Below are 13,313 nucleotides of genomic sequence, written 5' to 3' on the forward strand. Positions count from 1 at the left end.
AAACCGCATGTTATGTTTTAATTTAGCTCAAAATGTTTTTAAAATTTCTCTTGAGATTTCTTCTCAGGACCATTTATGAGTGTGTGTTTATTATCCATGTACTTGAGAATTGCCAACTTACAATTACATAATTAATTACAAATTTAATTCCATTGTGGTCTGAAAGCAGACATTTTTTTTTGTTGTTTCTCTACTTCTAAATTTGTTAAAGTGTTGTTTATGACCCAGAATTTGGTCTTAGTGTTTCATATGAGCTTGAATATTCTTCTATAAAAGAGTCTATAGATGTTGATTGTAAACAGTTGATTGATGTGTTGTTGAATTCAGTTATGTCCTTAATGATTTTCTGCCTGCCAGATCTGTTCATTTCTGATAGAACTGAGCTGAAGTCTCCATCTCTGATTGTGGATTCATGTATTAGTATTTCTCTTTGCAGTTCTACAAGTTCCAGCCTCATATAATTTGAGAATTTGTTTGGTAAATACCTGCCTTCTTAGAGAATTGATCTCTTTATCACTATATCATTCCCTGTTTAGCCTTCACAACTCTGTTTGCTTTAAAGTATGTACATCTGAAATTAATAGTATATCCTTGCTTTCCTTGGATATATTAGAATAGTGTAACTTTCTCCATCAGATTACTTTTAATTGACATGTGTTTTAATATTTAAAGAAGAGTTCTTGTAGGAAATATAGTTAGGTCTTGTTTTGTTATTCCTCTGACAATTTTATCTTTTATTTGGTGCATCTAGATTATTGCTATTCCTATTAATTTTTGATATAGGTGTTGGAGAAGACTCTTGAGAGTCCCTTGGACTGCAAGGAGATCCAACCAGTCCATTCTAAAGGAGATCAGCCCTGAGATTTCTTTGGAAGGAATGATGCTAAAGCTGAAACTCCAGTACTTTGGCCATTGACTCATAGTTAACTCATTGGAAAAGACTCTGATGCTGGGAGGGATTGGGGACAGGAGGAGAAGGGGACGACAGAGGATGAGATGGCTGGATGGCATCACTGACTCGATGGACATTAGTCTGAGTGAACTCTGGGAGTTGGTGATGGACAGGGAGGCCTGGCGTGCTGCGATTCATGAGGTCGCAAAGAGTCGGACACGACTGAGCGACTGAACTGAACTGAACTGAACTGAAGTTTATTATATACCAAATTTGTTATTTTTTCCTTTGTCACCTTTGTTCCTATTTTTGTTTGCCAATTTTTTTTTTTGCATTTAGTGATTTTAAATAGAACAATTTTTTTGGTAAATCTATTTTCTCTCCTTTCTTAAAATATTTATACTTTATTTTTTTCATTTCTTACTGGTTGCCTTAAAGTTTACAATATACATTTACATATAATCCAAGTGTGCTTTCAAACAACACTGTACCACTTCGTGGTAGTGTACCATATAATAACAAAATGCTCCCACCATCACTTGTAATATTACTGTCATTCATTTCACACATATAATACTTCCCAGGTGGCTCAGTGGTAAAGAATCCACCTGTAATAGGAGCTGCAGGAGATGCAGATTCAATCCCTGGGTTGGGAAGATCCCTTGGAGGCAGAAATGACAACCTATTCCAGTATTCTTGCCTGGATAATCCCACGGACAGAGGAGCCTGGCGGGCTACAGTCTAGAAGGTGGGTCATAAAGAGTTAGATACAACTGAGCATGCACTAAAACTAATGCAAGCAAGTATATGTGAGCATATGCTCACTCATGTGTGTGTCACACAGTCATATTGTTGGTATGATTCTGAACAAACTGTTTTCTATTAGATCAATTAATAATAAGCAAAGTTTTTATTTCACCTACACCTATCCATTCGTCCGTACTCTTCCTTTTGTGTAATTCTTTTTCTCTGAAAAGCATTATTTCCTTTCTCTCCAAAGTATTCACCTAAATATTAATTGCAAGCTATGGCAACAGATTCCCTCAATTTTTGTTTGTGTGAGAAATTTTGATTCTCCTTAAATTTTCAAAGATAATTTTGCAAGTTTGGATTATTATTATAATTTCTGCTAATTGAGGTATATGACAATTTTTTATGTTGGAGTATAGTTGATTAGTTTATACTTTGTTGATGTGTTAGTTTCAGGTGTACAGCAAAGTGATTCAGTTATACAGATAAATGTATCTGCTCTTTTCAAATTCTTATCCCATTTTGATTATTATAGTATATTAAGCTGTGCTATAGAGTAGGTCCTTGTTCATTATCTACTTTAAATAAAACAGTGTTTACTGTCAATTTCCAACTCCCAATATATCTCCTCCACACACACACTTCTACCATGGTAACCATAAGTTTTTCTCTAAGTGTATGAGTCTGTTTCTGTTTGTAAATATATTCATTTGTATCTTTTATTAAGATTCTGCATATAAGTGACATCATATATGTGTCTTTCTCTAATTTACCTCATGTAATATGATAATTTTCACTTGCATCCCCCTTGCTGTAAAAGGCATTGTTTCATATTTTAATGACCAACCTAGATAGCATATTCAAAGCAGAGACATTACTTTGCCAACAAAAGTGCGTCTAGTCAAGGCTATGGTTTTTCCTGTGGTCATGTATGGATGTGAGAGTTGGACTGTGAAGAAGGCTGAGAGCCAAAGGATTGATGCTTTTGAACTGTGGTGTTGGAGAAGACTCTTGAGAGTCCCTTGGACTGCAAGGAGATCCAACCAGTCCATTCTGAAGGAGATCAGCCCTGGGATTTCTTTGGAAGGAATGATGCTAAAGCTGAAACTCCAGTTCTTTGGCCACCTCATGTGAAGAGTTGACTCACTGGAAAAGACTCTGATGCTGGGAGGGATTGGAAGCAAGAGGAGAATGGGGACGACAGAGGATGAGATGGCTGGATGGCATCACTGACTCGATGGACGTGAGTCTGAGTGAACTCCGGGAGTTGGTGATGGACAGGGAGGCCTGGCGTGCTGCGATTCATGGGGTCGCAAAGAGTTGGACACGACTGAGCAACTGATCTGATCTGATCTGAACATTCCATTCTATGTAACCATCTTTTTATCCAGTCCTCTGTTGATGGACATTTAGGTTGATTCCATGTCTTGACTATTGGATACAGTACTGCAGTAAACTTTGGCATGCATTATACTTTCAAACCAAGTTTTTTTTTTTTTCCCCCCCTGAGATATGTCCAGGAGTTATAATGCTGGGTCATATGGTATATCTATTTTCAGGTTTAAAAGAAACCTCCAAACTGTTCTTCATAGTGGCTGTACCAATTTACATTGCCACCAACAATGTATCAGAGTTCCCTTTTCTCCACATCCTCTCTGGCATTTATTACTTGTAGATATTTTGAAAATGGACATTCTGACTGGTGTGGGGTGATATCTCATTGTAAATTTGATTTGTACTTCTCAAATAATTAGTGATGTTGGACATTTTTTCATGTGCCTCTTTTCCATCTGTGTATCTTTTTGGGAAAAATGTCTATTTAGGTCTTCAGCCCATTTTGTGATTGGGATGTTTGCTTTTATAGTACTGAGCCACATGAGCTCTTTGTAAATTTTGGAAACTAATCCTGTGTTGATTGTATCATTTCCAAATTTTCTCCCATTCTTTGGGTTGTATTTTCATTTTTAAAATTTATATTATATTTTTAATTTTAGAATAGCTATTTTACAATATTGTGATGGTTTCTGCCATTCATCAACAGGAATACGATATAGGTATACATACGTTCCCCACCCTCTTGTACCCCTCTCCTACCTCCCTTGCCCTACCACCCCTATAGGTTGTCACAGAGCACTGGATTTGGATTCCCTGTGTCAAACAACATACTCCCGCTGACTATCAATTTTACATGTGGTAGTGTGTATATTTCAATGCTATTCTCTCAAATAATCCCACCCTCTCCTTCCCCTAGGAGAAGGCAATGGCACCCCACTCCAGTACTCTTGCCTGGGAAATCCCATGGATGGAGGAGCCTGGTAGGCTGTAGTCCATGGGGTCGCTAAGAGTCGGACACGACTGAGCGACTTCACTTTCACTTTTCACTTTCATGCATTGGAGAAGGAAATGGCAACCCATTCCAGTGCTCTTGCCTGGAGAATCCCAGGGATGGGGGAGCCTGGCGGGCTGCCATCTATGGGGTCGCACAGAGTCAGACACGACTGAAGCGACTTAGCAGCAGCAGCAGCTCCTTCCCCTACTGTGTCCAAAAATCTGTTCTTTACATCTGTGTCTCCTTTGCTGCCCTGCATATAGGATCATCAGTATTATCTTTCTAGATTCCTCATATATGCATTAATATATGACATTTGTCTTTCACTTTCTGACATACTTTACTCAGTATAATAGGTTATAGGTCCATCCACCTCATTAGAACTGACTCAAATGTGTTCTTTTTATACCTGAGTAATACTCTATGTGTATATATACCACAATTTTCTTATTCATCCATCTCCCGATGGACATCTAGTTTGCTTACCTGCCTTAACTATTGTAAATAGTGCTACAATGAACACTGGGGCACATGTGTCTTTTTCGATTATGCTTTCCTCAGGGTATATGGCTAGTAGTGGATTGCTGGGTCATATGGCAGTTTTATTCCTAGTTCTTTTTTTGTTTGTTTTTTTTTGTTTGTTTTTTTTTTTTTTTGATTCTCCATATTTGAAAGGGATAATGCTATAGCTGAAACTCCAGTACTTTGGCCACCTCATGCGAAGTGTTGACTCATTGGAAAAGACTCTGATGCTGGGAAGGACTGGGGGCAGGAGGAGAAGGGGACAACAGAGGATGAGATGGCTGGATGGCATCACTGACTTGATGGACGTGAGTCTCAGTGAACTCTGGGAGTTGGTGATGGACAGGGAGGCCTGGCATGCTGCAATTCATGGGGTCGCAAAGAGTCAGACACGACTGAGCGACTGAACTGAACTGATTGTTCTCCATAGTGGCTGTATTAATGTGCATTCCCACCAACAGTGTAAGAGGTTTCCTTTTTCTCAACACCCTGTCCAGCCTTTACTGTTTGTACACTTTTGGATGATGACCATTCTGACCACTATGAGATGATACCTCATTGCAATTTTGACTTGCATTTCTCTAATAATGAGCAATATTAAGCATCTTTTCATGTGTTTATTAGTGATCTGCACGTCTTTTTTGGAGAAATGTCTGTTTAGGTCTTCTGCCCCCCTTTTGACTCTGGTGTTTGTTTTTCTGGTATTGACCTTGTATATTTTAGAGATTAATTCTTTGTCAGTTGTTTCATTTGCTATTTTTTCTCCCAAACTGACGGTTGTCTTTTCACATTTCTAATAGTTTCTTTCATTGTGCCAAAGCTTTTAAGTTTAATTAGGTCCCATTTATTTATCTTTGTTTTTATTTCCATTACTCTAGGAGGTGGGTCATGGAGGATCTTGCTGTGATTTATGTCACAGACTGTTCTGCCTATATTTTCCTCTAGTAGTTTTATGGTTTCTGGTCTTGTGTTTAGGCCTTTAATCCCTTTTGAGTTGGTTTCTGTGCATGATGTGAGAAAGTGTTTTAATTTCATTCTTCTACGTGTATTTGACCAATTTCCCCAGCAACAGTCGTTGAAGAGACTGTCTTTCCTACATTGTATATTTTTGCCTCCTTTGTCAAAGATAAGATGTCCATAAGTGTGTGCATTTATCTCCAGGATAATTTATATTTCTATTTTTTTTTTCATTGATCTATGTTTCTGTTTTTGTGCCAGTACTATGCTGTCTTGATGACTGTAGCTTTATAGTATAGTCTGAAGTCAGGAAGTTTGATTCCTTCAGTTCCATTCTTCTTTCTCAAAATTGCTTTGACTATTTGGGGTGTTTCGTGTTTCCATACAAACTGTGAAATTATTTTTCTAGTTCTGTGAAAAATGCCTATGGTAGTTTGATAAGGATTGCATTGGATATAAGGATTGCTTTGGGTAGTATACTCATTTTCACTATACTGATTCTTCCAATCGACGAACATGGTATATCTCCCCATCTGTTGTGTCGTCTTTGATTTCTTTCATCAGTATTTTATAGTTTTCTGTAAACAAGACTGTTGTCTCTTTAGGTAAATTTATTCCAAAATTATTTTACTCTTTTTGTTGCCAAGGTGAATGAGGTTGTTTCCTTAATTTCACTTCCTGCTTTTCCACTGTTGGTGTATAGGAATGCAAGGGATTTCTGTGTACTAATTTTATATCCTGCAATTTTACTATATTCATTAACTCTAGTAATTTTCTGGTGTCATCTTTAGGGTTTCATATGTAAAGAAAAATGTCATCTGCAAACAGTGAGAGTTTTACTTCTTTTCCAATCTTAATTTCTTTTATTTCTTTTTCTTCTCTGATTTCTGTGGTTAGGACTTTGAAAACTATGTTGAATAGCGGTGAGAGTGAGCACCCGTTTTTTGTTCCTAATTTTAGAGGAAATTCTTTCATTATTTTTGCCATTGAGGTTAAAGTTTGTTGTCAGATTGTCATATACAGCCTTTGTTATGTTCATGTACATTCCTTCTATGCCTAATTTCTGGGGAGGTTTGCTTTTAAATCGTAAATAGGTTTGTATTTTATCAAAAGCTTTCTCTGCATCTCACATGATTTTCATCTTTCAGTTTGTTAATAGATATATCCCATTGATTGATTTGCATATTGAAGAATCCTTGCATCCCTGGGATTAAGCCAACTTGATCACGTTGTATGATACCCCAAATGCATTGTTGGAGTCTCTTTGTAGAGTTTTGTTGAGAATTTTTGCATCTACGTTCATCAGTGATATTGGCCAGTAATTTTCTTTGTGTGTGTGTGTGTGTGTGTGTGTGTGTGGTATCTTTGTCTGGTTTTGGTATCAGGATGATGGTAATCTTATAAAATGATTTCAGGCGTTTCCTTCCTTGGCAATTTTCTGGAAGAGTTGAGCAGGATGGATGTTAGTTCTCCTCTAAAGTTTTGGCAGAATTCACCTGTGAAGTTATCTGGTCCTGGGCTTTTGTTTGTTAGAAAATTTTCCATTGCAATTTCAATTTCCATAGTCGTGATTGGTCTGTTCATATTTTCTATTTCTTCCTGGTTCAGTTTTGGAAGGTTCTACTTTCCTAAGACATTGTCCATTTCTTCTTGGTTGTCTATTTTATTTGCATATAGTTGTTCATAATAGTCTTATGATCCTATGTATTTCTGTGTTTTCTGTTGTAACATCTCCTTTTTCATTTCTAATTTTATTGACCTGAGCCTCCTCCCTTTTTCTCCTTGATGAGTCTGGCTAGTTAGTTGTGTTAGTTTGTTTAGTCACTCAGAAGTTTTCAACTCTTTGTGGCCCCATGGACTGCAGCCCGACAGGCTCTCTTCTGTCCATAGAATTCTCCAGGCAAGAATAATGAAGTGAGTTGCCATTCTTCTCTCCAGGTATCCTCCCAACACAGGGATTGAACACGGGTCTCCTGCATTTCAGGCAGAATCTTTACCACCTGAGCCACCAGGGAAATCCAAGTCTGGCTAAGGGTTTGTCGGTTTTGCTTATCTTCTCCAAGAACCATCTTTTAGTTTTATTGATCTTTGCTATATCTCCCTCATTTATTTCACGTATTCCTGTTCTGATCTTTATGATTTCTTTCCTTCTACTAACTTTGAATTTTTGTTGTTTCTTCTTTTTCTAGTTGCTTTAGGTATAGTGTTGTGTTAGTCACTCAATCGTGTCCAACTCTTTGCAACCCCATGGACTTTAGCCCACCAGGCTCTTCTCTCCATGGGATTCTCCAGGCAAGAATACTGGATTGTGTTGCCATTTCCTCCTTCAGGGGATCTTCCCAACCCATGGACTGAACATGAGTCTCCTGTATTGCACATGGATTCTTTACCATCTTAGCCACCAGGGAAGCCCTGCGTTAGGTATAAGGTGAGGTTATTTGATGTCTCTCTTGCTTCTTGAGGTACACTTCTATTGCTATAAACTTCTCTCTTAACACTGTTTTTTATTGCATCCAATAGGTTTTGAGTTGTCATGTTTTCATTTTTATTTTTTTCTAGGCATATTTTGACTTCCTTTTAGATTTCTTCAGTGTCTACTGAAGAAATGTCTTCAGTTGGTTACTCAGTAGCATATTATTTAGCCTCCATATGTTTTTGTTTTTCATAGTTTTTTTTTTCCTGTAGTTGATAACTAGTTTTACAGTGTTGTGATCAGAAAAGATGCTTGAAATGATCCCAATTTTTTCAAATTTATCAAGGCATGATTTGTGGCACAAGATATTATCTATCCTGGAGAATCTTCCATGTGCACTTGAAAAAAAAGTGAAATCTATTCTTTTTTTGGATGAAACACCCTGTTGATATCAATGAGGTCTGACTAGGCCAATGTATCATTCAAAGCTTCTGTTTTCTTACTAATATTTTTTTCTGAATGATCTGTCCATTGATGGGAGTGGGGTATTTAAAGTCTCACACTATTATTGTGTTACTGTCAATTACTCCTTTAATAATTATTAGTATTTGCCTTATGTATTGAGATGCTCCTATGTTGGGTGCCTATATATTTATAACTGTTATGACTTCTTCTTGGATTGATCCCTTGATCATTATATAGTGTCCTTATTTATCTCTTCTAATGTTTTTTTAAGTCTATTTTATCTGATATGTGTATTGCTACTCCTGCTTTAATATCCATTTGCATGGGATATCTTTTCCACCCCTCACTTTCAGTCTGCATGCATCCCCCAGTTTGAGGTGGATCTCTTGTAGACAGCGTATATAGAGGTCTTGTTTTTGTATCCATTCAGCCAATCTATATCTTTTGGTTGGAACATTAAGCCCACTTACTTTTAAGATAATCATTGATAAGTATGATCCTGTTACCATTGAGTTTATTGTTTGGGGTTTGTTTCATGAGCCTTTTCTGTGTTTCCTGTCGAGACAAGTTCATTTAATATTCGTTGAAGTGCTGGACTGGTAGTGCTGAATACTCTTAGTCTTTGTTTGTGTGTAAAGCTTTTCATTTCTCCTTGGAATTTGAATGTGCTTCTTGCTGGATAGAGTAACCTTGGTTGTAATTTTTTTCCTTTCATCACTTTCAGTATATCCTGCCATTCTCTTCTAGCCTGCAGGTTTTTATTGAAAGATCAGCTGTTAGTCTTATAGGGACCCACTTGTATGTTGTTTATTGCTTCCTTGGGGTTAACCAGGTGGCACTAATGGTAAAGAACATACCTGCCAATGCAGGAGATACAAGATACATGGGTTCAATCCCTGGGTCAGGAAGATTCCCTGAAGGAGGGCATGGCAACCGACTCCAGTATTCTCAAGAATTCCATGCTAAGAGGAGCCTGGTGGGCTACAGTCCATAAGGTTGCAAGAGTTGGACATGCACTTGCTGCTTTAACATTTATTTTTGGTGTTTAATTTTTTTAGTTTGATTATTATGTGTCTTTGCATGTTTCTCCTTGGGTTTATCTGGTATGAGTGTCTCTGGGCTTCCTGGACTTGGGTGTCTATTTTCTTACCCATCTGAGGGAGTTTTTCTACCATAATCTGCTAAAATATTTTCTCATGTACCCTTCCTTCTGGGGTTCCTATGATTTGAATGTTGGGACACTTAATGTTGTCTCAGAGATTTCTGAGGCTGTCCTCATTTCTTCATTTATTTTTCTTTATTCTGCTCTGCTTCAGTTGTTTCCAACATTTATCTTCCAGCTCACTTATCCATTCTTCGGCCTCAATTACTCTACTGCTGTTTCCTTCCAGTGTATTTTTTGTATTAGTTATTGTGTTATTCATTGTTGATTGTTTATTCTATAATTCGTTTAAGTCCTTGTTAAACACTGCTTGCATCTTTCTCAACCTGTGCCTCAAGCTCTATCCATGTCTCCATTTTGTTTTCAAGATTTTTGATGATCTTTACTGTCATTATTCTGAATGCTCTTTCAGGTGGGCTGTCTAATTCTTCCTCGTTTGTTGAGGCTAGTAGGCTTTTACCATGTTCCTTCTACTACATATTTCTCTGCCTTTTCATTTTGTTTAGTTTACTGTTTGGGGGTCTCATTTCTGCAGACTGAAAGGCCATCAGTTCAGTTCAGTCGCTCAGTCATGTCCGACTCTGCGACCTCATGAATCGCAGCACGCCAGGCCTCCCTGTCCATCACCAACTCCCGGAGTTCACTCAAACTCACGCCCATCGAGTCAGTGATGCCATCCAGCCATCTCATCCTCTGTCGTCCCCTTCTCCTCCTGCCCCCAATCTCTCCCAGCATCAGAGTCTTTTCCAATGAGTCAACTCTTCACATGAGGTGGCCAAAGTACTGGAGTTTCAGCTTTAGCATCATTCCTTCCAAAGAAATCCCAGGGCTGATCTCCTTCAGAATGGACTGGTTGGATCTCCTTGCAGTCCAAGGGACTCTCAAGAGTCTTCTCCAACACCACAGTTCAAAAGCATCAGTTCTTCTGTGCTCAGCCTTCTTCACAGTCCAACTCTCACATCCATACATGACCACAGGAAAAACCATAGCCTTGACTAGACGGACCTTTGTTGGCAAAGGAATGTCTCTGCTTTTCAATTGAAAGGCCATATTTCCTCTTAATTGTGAAGTCTACCCCTCATGGCTTAAGTTGGACCACTGCCTGGTCTTAAGTTTCCTGGTTGGACAGACATGTGCCTGTGTTCTCAGTGATAGAGCTAGATCTCATCTTTCTGAAGGGCAGTGCTGTGTCCAGTAGTGTGTTTTGAGGTGTCTATGGGTTTGGTATGGCTTTGGGCAGCCTGTCAGATGATGTACAAAGTTGTATTCCTGTTTTTCTAAAGGATAGGGTGAGGAGTCCTGCACTGGAACTTGCTGGCTCTTGGGTGGAACTTGGTCTCAATGTCGGTATGGAAGGTTTGGGGACACTCTCATCTATTAAAGTTTTATGGGGGTGGGAGTTCTCTGATGGGCCAAAGTCCTGGAGTTGAATCTCTTGCCTCTGGGATTCAAGCCTGACCCCTTACAGTAGCATCAAGACTTCTAAGGCCACATAGCACAGAAAACAAATCTCCTAGGTTAATGGGGAAACAATGCTCACAAACCAGGAACACCCAAAGAGATTCACAGACTTAAATAGGGAACAGAGGAAGGAAAAAGAAAAAGGTGACAAAAAGGAGGAAATAGAGAGTCCAAAAAGAAGAGAGCACTCAAGCCAATAACCAAACCCCTAAGTGAATATGGGTAGTAAAAATTAGACGCTCAGGGGTACAAAATTAATAACAAAATATTAAAAAGTAAAAATTAAAACCTAGAATAAAAATTAGATTTTCAAAGTACAATATCAACAAAATATGTAACACAAAAATAAAAATAAGGAATTTATTTTGTTAATTATTTTATTTTATTTTTTAACTTTACAATATTGTATTGGTTTGGCCAAATATCAACATGAATCCACCACAGGTATACACGTGTTCCCCATCCTGAACCCTCCTCCCTCTTCCCTCCCCGTACCATCCCTCTGGGTCATCCCAGTGCACCAGCCCCAGTGGGTTTTTAAAAGTTTTTTAGAAAAAGCTAAAAGTAGGTTATAAGAAACGAACTTTAAAGATTAATAAAGGTCCATATTAGGACAATATGAAAAATGGGGGTTTGTTAACACATAAAATTTATAAATAAGGAGCGGGAAGTATTTGTAGGGTGGTAGTGAGAGGAATGTCCATGTGTTTCCTCTGTTTTCCTGTTCTTGTCGATTTGCCTACTCAGAAGGTCTTCCAATACATCTTGGAAGGTCTCTGGACTTGTTGTAGGCCATGTGGTTTCAGTTCAGACTCAGATATTCCCTTGCTCCTGCAAGTACTTGCTCTCAAAGACTATAGTATACCCTAAAGTGCACAGTCTCAGGTTAACTGCGGGATTTTGATCCACTGCACATGCTACTTCCAGGATGATTCCCCTTCTTTATTTACTCAATCTTCTGCTTTGATTTTTTGACCCACTTAATGTCTTGCAAGTCTTTCTCCAGTGTGTCTCAATCCTGACACAAGGGGCCCAGAGTGGCCACTTATTCGGGCTTATTTGCTCAGTTGTACTGTGGAAAGGGAGGGATACCAGAAACACCGCCAGTATGTGTGGGAATCGCTTTCTGTGACTGGACCACACGAGGGTTTGCCACAGCCCAAGATGGGCTGTGCATCTACCAGGCAAGTTGGTCCTGGTTTGGGAGACCCTCAGCAGAAACAAGCTGTTTGGGCTCCTAGCCAGGCCATGCAGGGGTTGCCGAAGTCTTAGGTGTGTCATATACTTCCCCAGCAGAGCTGGTCTTGCGTTGTGACATGTTTATCAGATCCAAGCCACGGAGGACACCAAGAAGCCATGGGTTGCAACCCAAGGGAGCTAATGCCTTGGCAGTAGATATGATCTCTGGGTCTAAGGCTGTAGGTCCCTTGCCTTCCATCTCTGACAGTTGTGCACCTGCTTCTCTGGCTCTGGGAACATAGACCACAGCTGGATCACCCCCCTTCTGTATTCACTAGGGCATGGTCCTTTGCTCTGTGAGCCTGTCGGAAGTTAGAGTGCAGCATTAGAAGCTTCCTGTGTGAGTAATCTTTTGTTTCTCTGGCGGTCCCAGGATTTTCACTGTTCTGCCTCTGCTGGGTCACATTAGCCCCCTCAGAGTATCTTCATGGCATTCAGCCTCAATCCTTTGCCTAAGTACTGATCCCCACAGCCTGAGCCTCTGCACCCAACCCCCACTAGCTGCGGGCGGATGCAAGTGTATAAATTGCTTTTCAGCTGGAAATTGCCATTGGGCTCAATCTCTGGCTAAATCACACCACTCAGCCAAAAAACAATTCTTGCAAATTACAGTTCTAAATATGATAGCCCAAAAAATAACGGCTAAATAATGTGGGACAGGAGTAAAATCATTGTGACCTCATTGTAAGGAAATAACCCTTTACCAATTTCAATAAAATTGCTAATTATAAAAATATTGTTACTTTGTATTATTTTAAAAGTATAAAACTATTTATTAAATGATACCACAAAAAAGTGAAACAAACAGCTACAAATTAGAAAATGGACTATAAGATACATATTACAAAGGACTGTTATTGAGAACACATAGTACATTTTCACAATCATAAGGAAAAATTCAATAAGATAATTCAATAGGAATTATCAATTCAATAAGGCAGACAATTCAATAAGAAGATTGACAAAAAGACTTCGACAGAGAATTCACAAAAGAAGGGATTCCAGCAGTATATAAACATATGATAAAGTGCTCAACATCATTAATCAGAGAAACACAAAGTTAAAGCACAAGAGTTTATTATCATTTACAGACAACCATGTTAACTGAACTTGAAGTGTTGCA

This window comes from Bos indicus, chromosome X (assembly GCF_029378745.1).
Source record: "Bos indicus isolate NIAB-ARS_2022 breed Sahiwal x Tharparkar chromosome X, NIAB-ARS_B.indTharparkar_mat_pri_1.0, whole genome shotgun sequence".
NCBI lineage: Eukaryota > Metazoa > Chordata > Mammalia > Artiodactyla > Bovidae > Bos > Bos indicus.